Source organism: Phyllostomus discolor, chromosome 7 (genome assembly GCF_004126475.2).
Source record: "Phyllostomus discolor isolate MPI-MPIP mPhyDis1 chromosome 7, mPhyDis1.pri.v3, whole genome shotgun sequence".
Classification (NCBI taxonomy): Eukaryota; Metazoa; Chordata; class Mammalia; order Chiroptera; family Phyllostomidae; genus Phyllostomus; species Phyllostomus discolor.
Window position 1 is genome coordinate 48544141 of NC_040909.2, and position 18180 is coordinate 48562320.

General features: G+C 37.4%; 1 protein-coding gene across 1 annotated transcript in view; it reads left to right on the forward strand.

Moving 5' to 3' along the window:
• The window catches only part of CACNA2D3 (calcium voltage-gated channel auxiliary subunit alpha2delta 3), an 867352-nt gene that overhangs the window by 816554 nt on the left and 32618 nt on the right, over nucleotides 1–18180 (forward strand).

Genomic DNA, 18180 nt, shown 5'->3' on the forward strand with positions numbered 1-18180 from the left:
TGCCCTCTATTCTTCTTTTTCTTTGCTTTTTTTTGCCTTCTATTGAATTTATTGTTTTCTCTACTCCTTTCCTCCCCCTTACTAGTAGTGAAGTTTACACTCTTTATTTTTTTAGTAGTTACCTTAATGTTTTAAACATGCTTTAACTGCTCAGGATTCTTCCCTCCTCCAGGACAAACTTAGAATTCTCTAACCTAGATTACCTTGCATCTCTTTCATGTAATATGCTTTAACACCTTAGTTCTACCATGTTTTTAAACCCACTGTACATTGTATTAATCTTGTTCCTGCCTATCATAAGTAAAATGTTTACCAATCTGTTTACTCACCTTTTTTTTTTAAACCATTGCATTTCTGTTTTAAAATACTTTGGAAGTTGTTTTCAAGAATGATCTGGGAGTGGTAAATGCTTTCATTCTTTGTCAAAAACACATTATTTGGTAGGTATTCTGAAGGGATAATTTAACTCCACGGTATCTAAATAAAAATATTTTAAAGATATTATTCCATTGTCTTCTGACTTCTAGTTTTTCACCTTTGTAAGTAGTCTGGCTCCCTACCCATCATGTTCTTAACCAGTTTACTCTCTCTTTAGTGTTCTGAAATTTCACTAAAAAATAAACTATGTCTAGATATAAGTTCATTTCTGTTTATTTATATACTTTGTTCTGAATACCTTCCTTCAACTTAACTAGAGTTCATTAATTTCCTTTTTATTGTATCTTGTCTGCTACTTAGAGAGAATGAATTTAGTTTTTAATATGCCTCTCTTTCATTTTTTTCTTTTCTAGAAGGTTTATTTGCTTCTTTTAAAAATTTGCATATTCTAGCCCTGGCTGGCGTAGCTCAGTGGATTGGGCACGGGCTGGGAACCAAAGTGTCCCAGGTTCGATTCCCAGCTAGGGTACATTCCTGGGTTGCAGGTCATAACCCCCAGCAACCACACATTGATGTTTCTCTTTTCTCTCTCTCTCTCTCTCTCTCCCCCTTCCCTCCCTAAAAATAAATAAATAAAATCTTAAAAAAAATTTTTAAATTTGCATATTCTTTTACGTAGAGTCTTATTCTTAAGTTTCCTATACCTAATTCTAAGGCTTTTAAAGATTATTTTAGTAGTTTAAATTTTGAGGGTACCAATCCTCTTGTTTTTTGTATCTGCTTGCTTTCATCATAGATTTTTGTCCATGTGTTTTGTCATTTTTGACTGTAAACTGATCTTTACTATTAAATATTATTTTTGTGGGAACAGAATAGAGCTTGAGTTTCTCTTCACAATAGATTTCTATCTTGTCTTTAATCATGTATACTATTTGTATTGACTGCCTGGGAATAGTTGTTAGATAAGCTTTTGTATTTAAGTGTTTCTGCATCATATAATTACACTAAGTATTTTTCCTAGGCAGCATAAGTTTAGGCATAAAGTTTGATTTCTCATGCTAACATCAGAGCCCCAGACACCAGATTATCAACTTTTTACACTTAGCTATAAATGTACGAATTGGTTTTAGTATCTTTTCTGGTAATTACATTGACACATGCTTGTTTTATTTTACTATTTCAGTTCACATGTCTAAGTGTCTAGAAAAGAATGGCTTCCACTACTTGCCTAGTCTGCCTTGATATGGTTTTCCACTGACTTAGGACATCTGAGAGCAACCACAAGCAAGCACTGAGGTATAATGGTTTAGTGCAGAAGCTGTGCAATCAAGAGAGTCCAGAGTGTGAGTCCTAATTCAAGCAAATGCTAGCTGTGTGACCCCAAGCAAGAACCTAAACACTCTGAAATTCAGCTTCTCTTGGGTAATTTGGGGGATACTAATAGTATATATATCATAGACTTGTAAGAGTGTAGTGGGAATGTAGTGGGAAAGAGTGTAGTGTATGTTGTGAATTTAACATAATGCCTGAAATGGGGAATACTTAACAGATGACCACATTTAATACAAGCATAATACCATATCAACTTAGTATAAAATAAATCATAAACCACTCTATTGAAATGTGAATTTTCCTTTCATAGTCTAATATCACTTCACTACTATAGTAAAGGATATAGCAAATATGTATCTCAGATGACAAATTCATGTATGACTTAAAGACTGTTGACAGTTCATGGCTTTCTGTGAAGTGAACTCCACTGATTTTATGATTTCAAACCTTTTCTTGACCAGAGAGATATTATATCCTTAGTCATCATAACTACAAACTCCACAAGGTAGATAGTATCTCTTAATAAACAATAAGTGGTCATACTTAGTATAGTAAATTAGGTTTCTTATTTCCATTCTAAATCAAAAAACAAATAGAACCAACATAGATAATTGTTAGGGCAAGTAAAATGTTTTCTTATTGACCTGTAATTAAAAACCAACAGCATGACTGCAGTGTGATTAAAGTAAGTGACCTAAAGATTTCCAGCTAAAAAGAAGACTACCTTTCATTCACCAGGAAGTTACTGCATTCCTGTTATGGTCCAGAAACTGCTGGAGCTTTGGGAAATCTACAGATGAGTATGATAAAAAGTTGATGCTGAAGGTGTTTTCACCTACCATGACTAGCCTGTTTCAGACCTTGAATTTCATGCTGGCTTGAACACTCACAGAAGGTTGGGAAGTTGAGGAAGGCCTTATACAACTTTCTGCCCCCAGTGAAAAGACACTGAGGACTTGGAAGAATTTTTCTTTCAAAGCTTTAGTTCAAGACCACCATCCAGCAGCTCAGTCATACATTACGGAAGTTGAACAATAAAGACCTAGGGATCTGATGGAGAGAGGAAAAGGGACTTGTGCTTTTCCTCTTTTTAAATAAGCTTTTTATTGACATACCAGGTCTATCCAGAAGGTATCTAGCCATGTACTATGAAAAATAGAGACATTTATTTAGGAGGATACAGATACAAGGAACATTGTCCATAGGACAATGATGCCTCAGTCCTCTTCAAAGTAGGCACCTTGGGACCTCACACAGTTCTCCCAATCACCATCAGGTGCCCTGTTGTATTTTCCTGAGTCTCATCAATGGTCTGAAGTCTCTTCCTTTTCAATGGCGGATTTTTCTGGAGGGGAAAAAGCCAGAAGACATAGTGTGCCAAATCTGTACCATAGTGGGGCTGAGTCACCTGAGTGATTTGGTGTTTCACCAAAAAAAACTCTGCACAAGACATGAGACATGAATAGATGCTTTGTTGTGATGAGGCTGGCAATCACCAGTTGCCCATAGCTGTGCCCTTCTGAGTCATCTGAATAGCTTCCATGGAAGAATGTTTACGTTTAACATAAAATTTGATGCAGATTTGTTGCTCTTCCCACTCAGTCATTTTGAATGTCACAGCCACTCAGGATACATGCTCACTCGATGGCATCTACCACCCCCACTGACTAGTATAGTGAAGTCATCATTGTTCATGCATGTGCTTTCCAGTCCATCCTCCTTGGCTTCTACATTACATCAATGAAGCATAACTTCATCTTGTTATTTTAACAATGGCTGGACTTTCCCTGGACAGACTTGCATAACAGATAAAGAAAAGTGTATAAACCATACATTTGCAGTTTGATGATTTTTCACAAGGTTAACACATCTATATAATTATCACTCAGGTCAAGAAATGGAAGAACATTCAAGCCACCCAGGAACCTCCCACCTGCTCCCTTCTAGTTACAACCTCATTTACCATAAGATAACTACTCTCTTGATTTCTTCCATGATAGATTGGTCTTACTTGTCAGCTTGTGAGATGACAGCTTAATTCATAAAATATGAGAGTTGATGTATGAATGGTTTTGAAGGAAGTTTCCAAGGAGTTCACTTGGAAAACAAAATAAGGTCATAGGGAAAAAGTTAAAGATACCTTAGGACTTTAGTAAACATTTCTTGTTTTTAAAAAGACTTTTTTATTTTTTAATTACAGGGGTACAATGTATGATTAGACAGTTATATAACTTACAAAGTGATCACCCCAATACATTTATTACTCACCTGGCACCATAGTTATTAAAATATCATTGACTACATTTCCTATACTATACTTTACATTCCCATGACTATTTTGTAATAACCAGTTTGTACTTCTTAATCACTTCTGCTTTTTGCCTACCCCCAACCCCTTACTATCTGGCAAACTTCAAAATGTTCTCTGCATCTATGAGTTTGATTCTGTTTTGTTTATTTTATTTTATTTTGTAGATTCCACAGGTAAGTGAAACATATGGTATTTGTCTTTGTCTATCTGACTTACTTCACTTAGCATAATACCCTGTAGATCCATCTATGCTGTTGTAGATGGTAAGATTATTTTTTTATGGCTGAGCAATATTCCATTATATATATGTACAAATTCTTTATCCATTTATCTATTGATGAACACTTAGTTTGCTTTCATACCTTTGTTATTGTAAATAATGCTGCAATGAACATATAGATGCATATGTCTTTTAGAATTAGTGTTTTGAGTTTCCTGGGGTATATACCCAGGAGTAGTATTACTGGGTCCTCTTTTCTCTTGTATGTAGCCTATGTTTTAAAATTATTTTTTCTGATATATGTATTATTACCCTAGATTTTATTTTTGTTTCTTAAAATAATTTTTTTATCCCTTTACTTTTGGTTTGTGTATCTTTTGATCTGAAGTGAGTCTCTTGTAGGTAGCATATGTAAGGATTTGTTTTCTTATCAGTTCAATTACTTTGTGTCTTTTATTAGAGCATTTAATCCATGTACATTTAAAGTAAATGTTGATAGATATGTAGTTATTACTACTTTATAATTTATATTTTTTACCTTTCTTTACTTCTTAAAGAATTCCCTTTAACATCTCTCATGATACTGGTTTGGTGATGATGAACTCCTTTACCTTTTTCTTGTATGGAAGCTCTATCTGTCTTTCAATTCTAAGTGATAGCTTTGCTTGGTAGAGCAGGTCCTTGCTTTTCACCAATGTTTGAATGTTTCCTGCCAATGCCTTCTGGCCTGCAAAGTTTCTGTTGAGAACTCAGCTGACATCATGGGAGCTCCCTAGTAGATTTTCTAACTTTCTCTTGTAAATTTAATTTCTCTTTGTCTGTAACTTTTGGCATTTTAATTATAACATGTCTTGGTGTGGGCCTCTTTGGGTTCATCTTGTTTGGGATTCTCTGTGCTTCCTGGGCTTGTATGTTTATGTCCTTTACCAGGTAGGGGAAGTTTTCCATTGTTATTTCTTTGAAGAATTTTAAAATTTCTTTCTCTTTTTCTTCTCCTCCTGGTGTCCCTGTGATGCAAATTTTGGTACACTTGATGTTTTCCCAGAGGGCTCTTAAACTATTATCATTATAATTATCATTATCATTATTATTATTTGCTGTTCTGATTGGGTGTTTTCTGCTACCTTGTCTTCCAAAACACTGATTTGATCCTCTGCTTCCTCTATTCTACTGTTGATTCCCTCTAATGTATTCTTCATTTAGTTATTATTCTCTACATTTCTAACTGGTACTTTGTTATGTTTTCTATGTTCATTTTTATGTTTCCTATATCTGTTGAAGTTTTCACTAAGTTTATTGAGTGAACCAATCTTTTGAACTCAGTGTCTAATAGAGTGCTTGTCTCCATTTTGTTTAGTTATTTTCCTGGGGTTTTGATCTATTCTTTCATTTGAGTCATGTTTCTTTGTCTCCTCATTTTGACCTCCTCCCTGTATTAGTTTCTATGTGTTAGGTAGAGCTGCTACATCTCCTGGTTTTGGTAGAAGGAGAGGCCCAGTGGTGCAGTGGTGCAGTTTCCCTGGTCACCTAAGCCCAGTACTCCAGGTGTGTTTCTTGTGTGGGTTGTATGTCACTACTGTTGTAGTTGACCCTTGATTGCTCTTGGTACTTCAATGGGAAGGACTGATCCTCAGGCTGATTGGCTGTGACTACAGTGGAGAAGCTGTTGTGCAGAGGTTGACCCTATGGATCAGGATTTATTTAGTGGAGCTCTTGTGCCAACCAAGTCTGCACTTTGGGTGTGTTGTTTGTGGAGCTGGTTGGGTGGTGCTCTGGTGTGGTCTGTAGCTGGCCACTGGATATGTTGGTTCTGAGGCCTCACAGAAGGCACTCTTGTGCAGGCCAAGTTCAGCTGCTGCCTGTCCCCTAACTGGGGCCACTTCATATGAGCTACAAAGTGATTTGCAGATTGTTGCCACTTGTGCTGGCTTGGTGGTGCCTGGGAGAGGCTATGCTGCAAACTGAGGCTGGCTGCCACTAGTCCTGGATTTGGGGCTGCTTAGAAAGAGGTATGGGGCACTCCAAAGCCATATTCTGCTTATTTGGGGTTCATGAATATTTGAGAGATTTTAGGAAAGTCTGCAGCATGAACCAAGACAGCCTGTTTGTATGGAAAAACTACTGGAAGTGGCTTAGGTGGGTCTGCAGGTTGGGTGGGTCAGGGTGTCAGGTAATCACTAGGGCAGGGAAAATGGTATTAGCCAGGTTGATGGAGACTCACATATAGTGCCCACCTGTACAGCTGGATTGGAGGAGGGCTCAGCAAAGAAACAATAGCACCTGCCAGCACTTCTGTCTGGAAGAAAGCTGCCACTCCAGCTCTCGCCATGATGCCAGGCAATTCAGCTCTTTCATATGTCCCTGTTGCCTTCTGAGCAGCTGCACAAGGACTGGAGCTCAGAGCAAATGAGTCCAAGTAAGTCCATTGCAAGCTTTTTAAGAGGAATACCTGGGATTCCAGAAGCCCTTTATCTTACTCAGCCTCAATCCCCGCCAGAAGTTATGGGTACTTCTCTTCCCAGCGCTGAAACCCTGGGCTGGGAAACCTGGTGTGGGAGCTGAGATATCCCTCCTGATTTTTAATCACCACATGTGGGTTTGGGATCAGCCTGTTCCACATCTGTACTTCTACTAATCTCAATATGGCTTCTTCTGTATATTCTTAGTTATAGGACTTCTACTCAGCTAGACTTCAGGTGGCTCTCAATGATGGTTGTGCAGTACTTTAGTTGTAATTTTGATATGATCTTGAGGGGAAGAGAGTACCACATTTATCTACTCTGCCATCTTGATTGGAAGCCTTCAATGAAGATTTGATTGTCTATTATATCCTAGACACTGGGCTACTCCGTGGGTAGACAGTGATGAATGAGGTATATGATGCCTGTTCTCCTGGGGCTCAGAGTCAAGTATCTAGGTGATGTGAAAATTCTATGTTGAGTGCCAGAATTAGTGTTATATGTGAGCAGAGAAAGGGAGCTTGGGTTGGTCACAAAAGGCTTCCCAGAAGAAGTGGCCAATAATTTAAGGCCACCAGGATGCAGAGGAGTTAGCAAGTACAAGTACCCAGGCAGAAGGAAAAGCCTTGTGTAGGTGAGAAAGATTGTGGTTTGTTCTACAAATTGTTAGAAGTTCAGGAAATCTGGAACACAGAGTTGGGGGTGAGGAGAGATGACAGAGGAGATAAGGAATGAGTAAGGGCCAAACTGTGTTTCCCCCTTGATCCTGTCAAAGAGAACTCCTCCGTTGAAATATTTCAGATACTGAATTCAAGTGACTTCAAATGAAGTTGAAGGACACCAGTGTGGAGCAACAGAAAGGTTCTTTTTCCAGGATTAGAAATTGATAGATCAACTGGGGTTGAATGAGAAATCAACTCATGACTATATTTTTATAGTCCAAAAACCTATGTGAAACTCTGTTATAAAATTAGGATATAATGCTCTCATATCATGTAAAAATAGGCTCATAAAAAGAGTCTCTTTGGAGGCTTCAGAAGGATTGAGCCTTTTTCTTCTTATCTTTTATATATTTCTTTCTGTCTTTGCTCCATTTTATGAAAACAAATTTATTGGAAAATATTTCTGAGTATTTATCAAAGTGTTTATGAAGACAATATTTCCCATTTTGTGTGATCTTTGTATTCTTAAATGCAATATGTTAAGGAGAAAAATACTGATTTTTATCATCTTTCCCTTCTTGATGGCCAGTAGATTTTTCAGTATAATGGCCATTATGTTTGGTGGCAACAAGAAAAACAAATTTGCACGTCTCTTCCACACATACTTCATGTAGAAATTCATTAACTTTTGCCTGGAAATAATGAAATTTTGTAAGACTAGTTCTCTGAGACAATTACTAATTTTTGACCAACTTTGTAGGTAACTTCAGGTCAGGGGCAGTGACATTCAAAAATAACACAATTCTACAGCATTTGGCTAGAAGTAACTTGGAAACTGAGTTTGGTGAAAATTATAGTATTTCAGAAATTACTCACTAAGATCTTTTTCAAAGAAAAACATCTTGCCTCCCACAATGGAACATACAAAACTATGTCCATTACAGACCATTCTCAAGGCAGCGATTACTTTCCTCCACAAGCAATGGCAAACCAGAGAGCAACAATCCGAAAGAACTGTGCTTCCCATGGGAATAGGCTTCGTACTTTCAGACTGCCATTAACAGTCTTTCCAACTCCTGGAAGACATCCAATGACCTTGGTGCCTAAACATTTTGCTAGAATTCAGAAAACCATGTCATGTGGTTCTAGCCATATAGTAAAGTCTTCTTGGTCTCCAATGATCTTTGAAGACTAGCTGATCCCAACTCTATTTTCTGTGTCCTTTTCCCAGAATTCCTTGATGATTTTATGTGGAAAACACATCAAGAGGTGACTCAGTGGCTCTAAATAGAAACTTTTAAATTGGCAACTCCAAAAATGGGCATATATCTGTCTATATTATAGATAGATATATTATAACAGAGGGGTAGTATGCAGTGTTTAAAAAGGATTTTCAAAAATATAGGGTTTATTAAGAATGTAGGAGCCTAAAAGAAAATAAGAATTTACATAAGAATGTCATTAGGGTTGGTGGTTTGGCTGCTTTAACCAATAATTTTTGTCATTCAATATCCCACTGATTATTAAATTAATCTGTTATTCAAACAGCAATCGAAAACAAGTCAGCCCATATTTTCTGGGCATTTGTGACTGTCAACGAGTTTAACAAAACTGAATATCTAAAAAGAATATAATGTTTAACTGTTTTCCAATACATTGTGTTTCATCTCAATACCCCTTTAACCTTTCCTGAGAAAAGAATCCACAAAGGTTTCTTTGGAATGAAAATCAATGGCTGACTGTTTTAAATAGTTATAGCCAGTTAAGAAAAAAATAAATAAAACATGTGTAACATTTGCAATGCCAGAGCTTTAACAATCTTGTCACATTTCAATGCTGACAAGATATTAATTCTAAAGCAAATAATTTTTTAGTGTCTCTCTGTCTCCCTTTTTTCTTTCTTCTTTTTGGTAGTATCACTCATCACTTTTATATAAATTATGTTGCCATCAGTTTCACTTTGGGATCTGAACACAAGTTTTGCTCATCTTTCTGGAAGCCCCAAAAGCTGTGGCTACACTTTTCTTCTCTCATCACTTCTCCCCACGCGCCTTTCATTTATCTGCTAAGCGGCAAGAAAGTAATTGGTCTCGAAGCTGTGTTGACATGTTTCGTGGGCTACAGTTCAGAGAACCATAGTTCAGGGATTCCATTTTCCTACAAACTACTCCAATTTCCTGTTGAGGTCTCATGCTGGGTGGGCCATTTACCACAAGTCTTCAAACTGTTCTCAGCAAATGCCCTGCAGGTGTTCTTACCAACTGGGCCTTCTGGAAATGACCTATAAAAAAAGATCCACTGAACAATGGGGATATGGTGTCTTCCTTGAGTAAAGGCTGAGAGGATGGGCTTTGGGACTGGACTACAGTATGGACTACTACACTTAACAGTGCAAAGATTTTAACCAATTATTCCAATACTCTGTGTTTTAGTCTGCTCATCTCCACAAGGGATATAATACCTGTCGCATAGGGTCTATATGTGGGTAAAAAAAGTATAATCCTCAGACTCAGCACAGGGCCCAGCATAGGGTAAATGTTTTATAAATGGGAGATATTTTTCTACAGCACAATTCACAAACCCATGGGTATTGACAGGGATGTAGGAAAACCACAGAACTCCAGGCAGGCCCCCTCCCAGATTTCTTAGACTGGAAGGTAAAGCTCATAGCTTAATCAGGAAAAGTAGTTGGTGAGGTTTTTGCTCCAATGAAACGATCCTAGATAAAGTAGATCTTGGATTTTTACCACTTCATGGATCTACTTGAGCTCTTGGTTTATAAAAATTTTAGAATTCTAAATTGGGGACTACACATTCAACAGTGATCAGATAATTCATTACACAAATTAGATACAGACTTTGCCAGTGGGAGTACATCCATGTCATGAATAATATAATTTGTAGGCGTTAAAATGTAACAGTTTTTAACCACTTAATTTGCAAGCATATGCTAATTTGTTGAAATATTTTTGTATCTCCTGCTCTACAGATTCTTGCCAAACTACTGTACTCAGTCTTGTTTAAAACATGTAAATAAATGTGATTCAATTTCCCATGAAATAATCATTGGCCCTTTCAAATGGGCTTAGTTCACTTTTAAACAACTCAAGTTTCTACTCTATGGTGAGATTAACTACAAGGTTCAAATTCTTCCTTTTGGAGGTTGAGGGCTGTGTATTATTCTCCTCTAGGTTTTCCACTGGTGTCATTTAGTCACTCACACCTTGCCATGTTGGTTGGTAATGTGCAGAGCTGTGGATCAACCAAGTCAAAATAGTTCCTGAAACTTTGTCCCACCCATGGGTGGTGGAGGAGAACAGCCTCCTTCCCCTGTATGTTTGTGCTTCCAGTTCCACATTTCAGAAGGTGGTAAGAATAACTACTGGATTCTAAAAGTGACTTATTTCCATGACAAAAGATTTAAAATATGATTCTATCAAATCTAAATCTTTTCAATAGTTTGTCCTGTACCACTGAAGACATGATGCTCATCCAGGCTACATTCTTTTTATATTATGGGTCGAACCAGGTTTGAACAATTCAATGCTCTTACCGTGAACAACCTAGTTAGTGCTATTTGTGGCTGCTAAAAACATAGCTTGGCTTTAAACTTTAGGGAAGGGCAAGGGGAGGTAAATGCTTATCTAGGGAGTTTTATTTTGAATTGTTGAAATACTGCCAGAAGTTGAAAATGTAGTCCAAAAGCATTAGAATAATTGGGATCAAAACCTTTTGATTTTTCTACCAATTCTTCTCAATCTCAATTCAGTGACGCACTTTACTGAAGACAGGACTTCACTGATCCTCTTTCTCAGATGCTCAGGGGGGGAAAAGGTGCCCTTATTACCAGACGCAATGATGATTACCACTTTGAGGTTCCAGATAGAATGGCCGTTGTTGTGTAAGTGTTGCTATCTTTACTTGCCCTTTGATAAGCAGTGTTTGGAGAGGTTTTAGTACAGGAAATGTTGTAAATTACTGTTTTCCCTCACGAGTCCATGATGCAAAATGAGAGGGGCACATGTCTGTAATGACTAGGCAGGTCTCTACCTGACATGAATTAGTCTCACAAACAATTTCCCATTTGTACATTTCTTAATGTGTGGGAAAGCGGGGTGGTAGCACATGTAAATTTGGCTGGACTCACAACCCAGGCAGGCTTTCCTCTTCCATGCTGGAGGGTAGGAGACCAGCAGAGCCAGGGAATATTTTTAGAATGTTTATTTGCATGTGGAATGGAGGGGTGCAGAACTGTACCCACACTATTGACGTTTGCAAGCTGCATTTCTGCGGTGCATTGTCTCCTTCCCAATGGCTGTTTGTGCTGTGACGCCCACCATCCCTACCTCAAAGAGCAGTCTGTGTTCCTCTCTTGGACTGCCCAGTGCTGCACCTGAAGTGGCTTAGCAAGTTGCCAACAGCCTATAGATGTGTGTTTATTAACTCTCCAGCCTGCCCTCCATTTGTTTAGCTTGGAAAGAGTTTCTATATTCCTATGGGTATTAAAAACCCATCTGATGTATTAAAGGAGCTCAAAAGATCAAAGTAGAAATGCTGCTTGAAATGCAGCATATTGAATACAGACACAAAATTTCTAAACACACACCAGTTTTTCAGGGGACATTTTGATTACGCAAAAATGATCAACTTTTCTTTAGGACTTGGAATTTCTCTTTTTCTTCAGGTGACCTCCACTCCCACCTTTTTAGGATAACTCATGAGTTTGATAAGAAGACCCCTTGGCAACCCAGTGTAGAGGCAGACATTATATTTCAGTACAGTTCTCATGCCTAGGAAGATATAGCCCAAGAACCTTAACAAACACATCAGCTACTGGCTGATGACCAAGGTTCTTTGTGCATTTGGAAGGAAAATGTGTGGAGAGGATACAAAATAAGGATCAGAATCACCCACGATCCATAATTAGAGGTGTAGATGATCAAAGTCGGAAGGATATGGGAGAAATGCTCAGGTTAGAATCATTATGGCCGAGGCCTCTCAAACAAAAAGTACTATACTCACTTTTAGAACACAAATTACACATTTCATGAATGATTCCATTTCTGTTTAAGTAATCTTGGATTATTTTGATAAACCCAAACTGAAGTGAGAATTCACTTGTGATAATGGAATGCCTACTTTTTATCAAGAACTTCATGTCCATTTCCACATTTATTTTTCATTTTTTTCATTTCATCTGTGTTTCACTAAGTAGGAACCTGAGGCTCAAAGGAGTTAAATCTCTTTACCAGTGTTACAGAGCTACTAATGCTAGATCTGAATTGGGTCAAGGTCTGCCTCACTCTGAAGCCTGACAGAATTCCTGTGGCATCCAGTGAAATGCTTCTCTGTCATAACACCAAGTCCCCTATGTAGCCACATGTCAGACTGAGTTCATCTTACCATCAGCGTTTGCTTTGGAAACTGACAATGCCACTATTCACTTGACGCATGTTAAGACATCTACCAATACCCAATTTGAAAAAAGCCATACACTTCCTCAAGGCCAGTTTTGTGCAAATGTCCATCAGACCTTCTTGGGGGTTCTCTTGCAGCACTTACCTCATTAGTTTAAGCATCTGTTTATTTGTTTTCTCCCTTCACCAAATCAGGTGAAATAGGCTGGAACAGTGGTTAAATGTAGTTCTGGCTTTAGTGTCATGTAAACCTGGTTTTGAGTTTTCAATGCCATCACTTCCTTATTAGGCCGACAAGTGGCTTACTCCTCCTAGCTGCCAGGTACTTGTTTGTAAAAGGAAGATGCTAATAGTGCCTCTAGGGGGCTGGGTTGATGTGCCCATCACAAGGTACAATTATAACAAAGGTTACTTCCAACGTCTGGTAGTTGGCACTAAATAGCTGGGAGGTCTTATATTGAATTCTTTGTAGATGGAGACATGCCATGTTTAATTCCTGTATTCCTGGTGCTTAACATAGGGCCTTGTATATAAAATAGTGGTCAGAAAATTGTTGATTGAGGCAGTTTCCCAAGAGAATAATAACTGTGTAAAGTGTGAGCAACAGGGGAGGGGTGGGTGTGTAATTCTAGTAGCTGAGACACCTGCTATTTAGTGTGATATTCAAAAACAAGCATCTGTTTTGAAAACAACTAGAAGCTCAGATTCCCAAGAGCCAGAAGAGAACTTTGTGATTTTCCTTAAGAAAAGAGAAGGTGGTCCAGTGAAGGGAGGGGGCTTGCCTGAGGTCCCAGAAGGAAGGAGCAGCTGTTGTCAGACACAGGGCCCAGCAGACAGCCTGCCATTCAGTACTCTTTCTGGGCCTCATTGCTCCTTCTCCATAGTTGATGGTTTCTAAATAGCTATTAGCTAACTAACTAAATACAAAAATAAATATAAGGTGAGCAAAAGTAAGTTTACAGTCATGAGTTTGTAAAACACAGAGTTTATTTTTGTACTATTATTTATTAATTATTGAATTATTTTCCATCTGAATAACTGGAAGCCTACTTTTGCCCCACCCCGTATGGTAAACAATTAGAATACATAGTACATAAAAATATATCATGAAAATTTGGTCTCCCCACCCATGACCCCTGCCACCTCTCCAGAGGGACACCATTGTGTCCAGGGCCTAGCAGAGCCCTCCAGGGATGCCTTGTGCAAATGTAAGCATGTTCCACCACTCTTTTTAATTTTTTTTCACAGAATGATAACATACTGCACACACTGTACTCCTTTTTTTCTACTTGACACATGTGAAACTATCTTCACATCATTATATAGTGTTTTTGTTTTAATGGTTACCTGAGATTCCACTTTAGAGGGTATTTTCATTTAAGCCAAATTAGATTTTTTGTAGTTCCAAAATGTTGGCCACTGAAACAAAACAGAAAGAAATATCCTCAAGTAATATGTAGTTTATTCATATGATAAATTGCTAGAAGAATTGATGGTTAAAAAGTAGGCATATTTGTAACATTGACAGATCCTGCAAATATGCACTCTGGAGATATAAAACCAATTTTCCTTTCTATAAATGTATGAGAATATGTTAATTATACTCATCACTAAAATGTATTACAAAAATGTTTTGCCTTTTGCCAATCTGGTGGATGAAAAGTGGAGTGTCATCGCTATTCCTCTTTCTGTGTACTCTCTAATTATAGCCTTACCTCCATTTTCCTCTTGTTAGTCTTATGTTGTTACTCTCTTCTTTTAAGGTATTACAATTTTATATTGATCTTATGTTGTAAGAAAACTATTTATCCTATTTATTGCCTTAAAAACATAGTTCATTATAACTATTTTTTCATTATAAAAAGTAATACCTGGCTATTATGAAAGTGGTAGAGAATTATCTACTTTCTCTACCATTTCTATCTGGAAGTAAAACTACTGATAAAATTTGGTAGATTTTCTTCCATTCTTTTCTTTTTCAAAATTGGCACAATATTATATTGTTTTATAAAATCTTTTCAAACTTGAAATGTCATGAGAATATTTTATTGCCCTTAAATATTTCTGCAACATAATTTTTAAAAACAACCACACAGTGTGCAGATTTACTTATTTCTTTAACTGCAATTAAGCTGTTTTTAAGTTTGCTGTATAAGTAATAGATGACTGTCTTTACTCCTAAAACTGTGTACCCAGGTAATGACACTTTAGTATCAGTTCCTAGAAGTAAAATAGTTGGAAACCATTCTTTTTTAAGATGAATCTTGATAAGGGTTAGTTACAGATTATAGATATAAATGTTGATTTTTCTCTTGATTCCTTTTTCTTTTGCTTATTGTTTATTTTGGGGAGTAGGATGTAATTTAGAGGTACAACAGATAATAAGTAGAAGTTATTTTTGTAAAGAAAATTCTCCAGGAAAATACGGTGCCAAAAGGGGGTGGAAATGTAGGTGGTATAAGCTTTTATTTCTCATGTTAAGGTGATAGATGATGTTTGTAACTTAGCCTAAGATATAAGGAAAATAGAAAATATAGCCATGATAGACAGGTTTATACATTTAATGCTTACGTTAGTAATTATTTATAAATCTCCTTACATTATTTTTTAAGTCCCATTTTAACAAAGGGTATTGACTTGTAGCAGGGTGCCAAGTTAATTATTTCAACTTAATAATAAGCAACATTAAACCAACATTACACAGGCCTGTGGAGGGGTCACGGAAGAAAACAAGCTTCAGAAACACTTTTTGAATGTGAGCAATGCTATAAGTACAGCTAATCTGGAATGTTAAAGCAACATGAAAAATTGTCAGGATGGATGAACTCTGATCAAAATGGGATGAAGTATGTGGTATATATAAAAAGTCACCCAGCTCTCTGAGCAGGCCTGTGTGTTCCAGAATGCATGTTTCATTCTACAGTAAATCTCTCAAATGAATTATGCTAATACTATTGATTCCAACCATTTCCTGACTGGCCTATTCATCTATTCTTATGTCATTTCTCTGATATAAAGAATCTGGCTTCAAATGCATGCCCAGCAAGCTCTGAAAGTTGAATTTGTTGTTAAGAAAGGAGGTAAAACAAAGAATATATGATCTTGTTTTTTGTGTTTGGAAACTGTGCATGCTGGAAAAAGAAGAGTTTGAATCGTCAGAGTGTTTAGGATAATTCTAGAAATGCTTTCAAGCTTTGTTTCTACATATTATATGAATAGGTAAATTCTGAGAAGCATCTCGTAACTCACAGATTAGGGCAGAGATTAAAATATATTGTCCCCAGTGATGGAGATGAATCAAGAGAAAGGCCTTGAATGCACATTATCTTGAATTCTCCACGTAACTTGGCTGCGGTAAATACAACATCAATTCCATCAGGTGTTTCCTGAACAGTGGTCTCAAATTGTTTTAGAAAGTAAAATTGGACAAGGTCAAAGTGATGGCTATTCTTCTGGGGGCACCTGTACTTGTGGGAAGTTTCATTAGACTATTAATCACGTAATAAGCCAGCTAGTGATACTGTGACTATCTCCTATCTCATTAGAATATCCGTTGTGATTTATTTTTAAGATAGTCACCATGAGCAAAGGAATTTTACTTTTTCAGGTTTTTTAAGTGATGTCATTTTCTACATTTACTTTCTCTTTCAGAATATTTATCAATAGTTCCCAAACACAGGATGAGGCTCATCAGAATCATCTGGGGTTCCTTGTAGAAATGTATATTCCTGGGCCTCACCCTGGACCCAGTGATTCCTGGTCTCCAGGGGTTGGGTCTGGGAATCTGTATTTTGGCCAAGTTCCCCAGGTGTTTCTGATGAATAGCCAGGCTGGGAGACTTCTGCAGGATCTCCAAGGATATAATACAATAGGATGTGACAGTACTTTCCTGGGCTTAATTGCCAAAAGCTTGATTCTCTCACCTTTTTTCTTATTGGCATAAACTCAGAAGAAGCCAGAAATAACTAAGAAAAACAAAAAAGTTTAAAAAATCCCTAAAGGTAAAGTAATGCCAAAAGTTTCATTTGGCATTTCATGACCCCCCCCGCCAAGATTCAGAAGTTGTTTGTAATGATGTACCCCCATTGTGTGTTGCAGGTGTTGTTATAACACATCTGGGCGCAGAGAAAGAGGTCCCACTAGTGTTTAACGTTGAGTTTATAGAAAATGGGTGATAGTTCAAAAGGGATGAGTAATCATAAATGAGCAGTGAATCAGGGCTTCAGGAAAACCTGAACAGAATCTATCATTGACATTTCAGAAGGAAAATTTTGGAACTTGTGTCGTAGGATCTTGGAGAAAACAGGTAATACCTCCCTGCAGGAGGGTGTGCCCCGCAATAAGCCAGGATGCAGGAAGTCAGGCATCACCTTCAATTTAGAAAGAGAAGAAAGTAAACAGGAGGGGATTTCTCCAGATTACCACGCAGTGATTTTTGAAGGAGGAGACAAATTAACTGCTTCGTGTATCATGGCAGACATTTCCTCTCTCATTTCAGTGTACGTTTTATTTCTTTTCACAAATTGTCTTCTACAATGTCACTTTTCTTCTCTGAAGTAGTTTTTTTTAACCCTAGCATTAAACATTTTTTAGAAAAAACAAAACACTATAAGATACAGCCCTGTTATTTTTAAATCAAAGTAAATATATTTTATTATATGCATTTATTTATGAAATAATTATTCCCTGTACACACATGTGATGACAAATAACACCATGATAAGCACCACATTAAAAATTGGATAGATTGGGCCCTTGCCTTTGTGTTCATAATCTTGTTGGGTGACCTTCCTGAGAAGTCATTTTATCCCCATAACAATTTATTTTACCTAATTTTGAAGACTCTCCTTCCGTTTCACTAAGATCCTTGATAAGGTAGCTGCTTCTGAAAGCTGGGCTGTTTTATCCAAAAAGACATGAAAACCTCAAACAACCAAATGCATACTAAGTGCCTTCATTATCTTTTATTTTTTAAAGATGTATTTATTTATTTTTAGAGAGAGAGGAAGGGAGCGAGAGAGGGTGAAAACATCAATGTGTGGTTGCCTCTCGTGCACCCCCCACTTGGGACCTGGCCTGCAACCCAGGCATGTGCCCTGACTGGGAATCGAACCCGTGACCCTTCTGTTTGCAGGTCAGCACTCAGTCTACTGAGCCACACCAGCCAGGGCACCTTCATTTTCTTTTAAACCTTTTATTTTTTGTCCTCCTTAAGTTATTATATATGGTATGGTAAACATACCAGTTACCATTTTTCATCCTAAGATTTTCATACTGGAGACATAGCTTGGGTTTCTTGAGGCCATGTTTGTCCAGTGTTTTTGAGAAGTGCTGTATGAAGATGTATTCATAGGTATGACATGAGATGCTGTAAGTGCATATATGAATATTCATCTACAAG